This window comes from Manacus vitellinus, unplaced genomic scaffold (genome assembly GCF_001715985.3).
Source record: "Manacus vitellinus isolate BGI_N305 unplaced genomic scaffold, ASM171598v3 scaffold_2_pilon, whole genome shotgun sequence".
Classification (NCBI taxonomy): domain Eukaryota; kingdom Metazoa; phylum Chordata; class Aves; order Passeriformes; family Pipridae; genus Manacus; species Manacus vitellinus.
In genome coordinates this window covers 29136292-29141298 of record NW_021940208.1, presented here as the reverse complement: position 1 = coordinate 29141298, position 5007 = coordinate 29136292, and the positions used below count along the sequence as shown (strand labels likewise).

General features: G+C 46.4%; 1 non-coding gene across 1 annotated transcript; it reads left to right on the top strand.

Annotated features, from left to right (window-relative positions):
• The first annotated feature begins 1978 nt into the window (after window positions 1-1978).
• TRNAK-UUU lies at window positions 1979-2051 on the top strand. The gene has a single exon. It is a non-coding gene; the product is annotated as a tRNA-Lys (tRNA).
• Window positions 2052-5007: the final 2956 nt, after the last annotated feature.

Genomic DNA, 5007 nt, shown 5'->3' with positions numbered 1-5007 from the left:
GCATACATGTCCACATAGCTTCTCTCATTCGTTCACACCAAAGGTTTCAAGATAACAAGATACAAGACAACAAGATACATGTTAACTTAGCTCTGTAGGTATCTCAGGGGAGCTCACAGCATGATGCTGTAGCTGTGAGCTGTGCATGAGGCTCATCTCAGCTGGCCGCAAATGCAGCCTGCTCTGTCTCAGCACAAAGGGTGTGGCCGTCTTTCTCAGCCTTGGCCTTTGTTACTTCCCACCGCAAGCTGCAGAATCGCCCCCGCAGGGGGTCTCTCGTCGGAGCCCGGTGGGCGCTGTGTGTCTCCTTCTCTGCTCAAGGCAGACAGTGCAGGTCTCTGCCGTTTGCTGGCAGCTCACACTGTCCTGGCCCTGGCCCCGCTCCCTGCACTTCACTGTGGAAAGGGGGGTAGTTTTTGCCCTCGTTTTGGGCGGCAGCTTCGGTCATGTCCCGGCTCGACGGGGCTTCACAGAACCATTCCCTGCCGCGCCAAACCGGCTGGCCCCAGGTCCTGTCCCAGCACATCGCGTCCCATACAGCTGGAGTGTTGTCGTTGCCCGTTTCGAGCGGCCCCAGCCCCCCGGCTCCCATGGAGCCAGAGCCGCTGTTCTGCGGCCCCGGGGCTTTCACACTGGGCCAGGGCTGAGCGGGGGGTGTTCACCGCCTCGCTCACCTCTTCGGCGTGCCCGGAGTTTTGACCCGGCGCTGCGCGGGGGTACATACAGCTCGGCAAGGACGACTCTGGCGCAGGGGCTTGGCTACACCATCTCCTCGCCGCGAATGGCGGGGCAGCCCCCGAAAAGGTCCCAGCGCGTGCTGCTTCCCGGCGACTTGCCGCCGCCCCGGTCCTGCCACGCCTCCGCCCCTCTTTTGGCACTGCTGCTCCACGGGCCGGCGAAAATGACGGCCCCCCACCTCTGCCGTGTCAGGTGTGAGCCATGGCTGCACGGGACCCAGAGCCCTGCGCTGCTGCGCACCACCATGTGCTGCGGACAGTGCTTCTGCAGAGCACAGCGAGCCCGACAGACTCTTTTAACAGCAGCACAGAGGCAGCCGGCGCAGGGGCAGCGGTCTGTCCTCTGTTGGTTCAATGCTTGCCGGAATAACATGTTTTAAGCATGTTTCCTCAAGCTCGGACACTCGACAAGCTGTCTGTGGGCAAGATGGTGACTCCCAGCTTGCGGCGTGGCTGCCACGTGGCTGCAGGTCGGCAGCGCCTCGAGGACTCAAGGTCTGTCTCTCCCCAGCAACCACATGGTCCACGCCACATGCTTCCTTCTGCCCGCGCAAAAACCAGCCCAAGTCCTTTGTTGGGGTCTCTTTGTTTGCACGCGGCTCTCTCCTACCCCTATATCTGCTCCCGTGTCTTGGGAGAGTCCTTTGTCTGTTGGGGTGCGTGAGAGGAACAGGAGGTTTAAAGTTTTTCTCCGTGGACAAGTTTAAGTTTCTTTGTGAGATTTTTAAAGTGTCCATTTCTTCTGTCTCTGCTTTCTGTGGAGCTGTCTCTCCAAATTTTTTTCAAGAAGTCACACTAAGCATTCTGCTTACCAGGAATCCTGATCTAGTTATTTCTATCATTTCCCTTGAATTTTAACTTCCCATGCCGGCTTCTTACCTCGAGTTCTTTGTAGCTTTACCTTTTCTTTCTTTCAAAGCTTTCCCTGCCAGGTCTCTCGTGTACACAGTAGTCAGATTCTCGGAGCTCCCATGTCGTTTCTACACGATGTCTCAGTCCTTTTAGCACTGGTATCCCAGGTCCTTCTTTAACGATGTTCTCTCCCTGCTTTCAGCTCAGTATGTGACATCTGGCTTTTTTTCGGAGAAAAGCCTTCCAAGTTTTTAAAACAAACCCGTCCGAACGCTACTGAATTTTCCTCGTTACAAGGCAGTTTCTGATCATCCCTGATACAGGGTCATGCCCAATGCTCAAGGTGCCATTTGTAGCTTATTAATATAATACGTAAACAAATTACATGGGCCCGGCTAGCTCAGTTGGTAGAGCATGGGACTTTTAATCTCAGGGTTGTGGGTTCAAACCTCACATTGGGCGCCATTTGTAGCTTATTAATATAATAAGTAAACAAATTACACAGACCCGCCTAACTTGGTGGGGGTTCACCTCCAAATCCTCTTTATTCAAATCAGACAACAGCTTATATACGGGTTAACACATCACACCATGTGACCTTAACAGCTAATCACTGTGGGTATTTTACTGCCCATGTGTGGGAGTACTTGGGAAATTACATCTCCCAGGGTGCTGTTCGGCACTCTTCCTGAAACCCAACTGCTACAGTCCATAACCTTCCAAGGGAATGAAGTAAGACTAATGAGCCTGTAATTTCCTGGATACTCCTATAAGTCCTTCTCAAAGATGGGGATGACATTGGCCTTCTTCTAGTCTTCTGGGATGTTTCCTGATCTCTGTGATTTCTTAAAAAGTGTGGAGAAAAGCCTTGCAATGACATCAGCAAGCATCTTAGAACCCTCAGGTAAATATTGTCAGGGCTCATTGATTTGTAAGGTCAAGTTCCTGTTCACAAAGCAATTTTTCCTTCACTGACAGTGGCTCTGTGTTTGCATCAACCTGGACTTTTGTTTCCAAGGCCTGGGGCCAAACGGAAGACAGAGGTGAAGAAAGAGTTGAGAACCTGTGCCTTGTCAGTGTTGTTGGTGACTAATTCATCTTTCTCATTTAACAGTGGCTCAATATTTTCCTTTACTTTCTGCTGCTTGTTTCTTCTTTACCTGAAGAGCCCTTTCTTGTAGTTTTTTACATCTCTGGCCCATTTCCATTTGAGCTGAGCTGTTACTTTTCTACTTGCATTTTTGCATACCCTGGCACTGCCCCCATAGTTCTCAGCTAGTATTTGTCCACTTGTCCATCTGTGGTACTCTTCTCTTTGTTTTGAGCATACTCAGAAGTGGTTTTGAGCACACTCAAGCTCACAGTTAAGCCAAGAGGGTCTCTTGCTCCATCTGCTTCCCTTACCTTTAAAGGGGATGAACTCTTTGGGTCCTTCCAGGAAAGTGTTCTTGAAAAACTCTCAGTGCTCACTGGCTCCTTTATGTTCCATGGAAGCTTCCTGTGGAATCCCTCACAAACATTGCCTAGTTCTGAATACTTGCTTTACTAAGAATTAGAATGAATACTTTCTGTAAACCAAAGCTATTCTTGTAATAAAAAAGCAGGTAGAAGGAGAGTTGTGTTTGTCATACAGTAAATATAAATCTGAAACAAATGGTTTTACAGACTCTGTTAGTTCCTTTGGTGGCTCAGAGATCTGGAATCCTTTTTCAAGTGTACATTTGCCAACAACCAGGGCTTCCATAGTGCAAACCCCATCAATCATCTGCTTGTATTTCTGCAGCACACAGCATAGCCAACAGGGCATGAAAATCTAGACTGCCATTTCTTGGAATTATGGAAGGTAGCAAAAGAGGCAGCATATTTATTGAGACCCTTTGTGTATGAGGATGTCATCACAGCCTTCTTATTTTTTTTAGTCGTTTGGGATTTTTTTTTAACTTGTCATATGCGTCAGTCTCTAAGATGTCTAGTAAACTACATGACCAAAACTGTTATGAGTCCTAGATCTCTTGATGTACTCATTGCAGTCTGTATTCTGAACTCTCCACGTCTGTTATATGCCATGGAGGCTTTTAAAGCTTAGCTTAGCTCCCAGTATCACTCCTTATATTACAATAACTTACTTTTTGGCTGAGAGCACTTCTGAGAACTAATCTGTGATGAGTTTACTTTGGCTGGAGGAATTGAAATACTTTAAAGAAAAAAAAATTAAAAGCTTTCCAAATGTTCCTGCAGCTTTGCTTTCTCCTCTTATTATGCTAATCTGATTGTTTTTAATGTGAGGACTTCTTTTGCCGTGGGCTTTATGTACTCTGCAGTGTCATAAAAGGTATACCCCTTTACAGTTAAGTAATGTTGACTTGTAAGTTAAAAATCTGAGATTTTCAGTTGGAATACTGCACTGTGTATGAATATGTCCATTTTTTTCTCTTACTTTAAGTCACCACATTTAACGTCTATGAGGTCTTACCAGGACATCTAACTAAGAGGCTGCCTAAGTGAGCAGAAGCTTAAGAAGCACAAAAACATCTACTTTAATATTTGATTTTTTGGTCTTTGAAAAAATAATTTCTTATATGCCTTCTTGGTTATTGCCTTGATTTAATTAACAGGTAAACTAATGTATCATTAGAGTTAATTGACCTGTCTATACTTTCTGGGACAAAAATATTAAGAAGTGATAGTGAGAGATTTGTCGGTATTTGGGAAGTTTCGTTTCTTTATTCTCTGTTAGTCAAGTCCACAGCTTTGCCCAGTGCAGCTGTGGAGACCCTTCTTGCCTATTTTGTGGACTTCTCTTAGGAAAGACCATGCTAATATTCACAGTGATTCCAGGGGTAATGTAGAACTCTCCTTAAATGTGCTTGTACAATTCTTGTAAGTGTACCTAGAATTGTAGTTAAGAATCTGGTATTTCTTTCTGCTTCCCAATTCCTTCAGAGAAATCCTAGCAGATAAGAATTTGCCTTCTGGCTTTGTAGTAAATGGTTCAGGCAAGTAGGCTCCTTTCCATGGCAGTTAATATATAGACAAAGGTGGTAAAGGAGAGTGCAGCTTGGGACTCATTGATGTCGTGGTGCTGATGATATGCAGGCCTGCTGCCCTGGTGCTGGACCCAGCTGCTAATTTCTTAATGTTTGGCTGGAGCCTGGGTTTGGATAAAACGGAGCTGGCTGTAACTCGGGCCAGATAATTTGGAGATGCTAATAGCTCATTTGTTAAAACTCGGAGAGGGCTTGGCAAAGAGAGAGGGAGTTTCTTTCTGCCTTGTCTCACCCTTTCCCTTCACTCTCCACCTCGAGGGTGTTTATTTTGTGGGTATTCTTTGGGGTTCTCCTTGGACACTGGTCAGGAATGGACATTTCCATCTTTTTTTTTTGAGATTACAAGTATTTCTTGTGAAGATGAAGTGCCT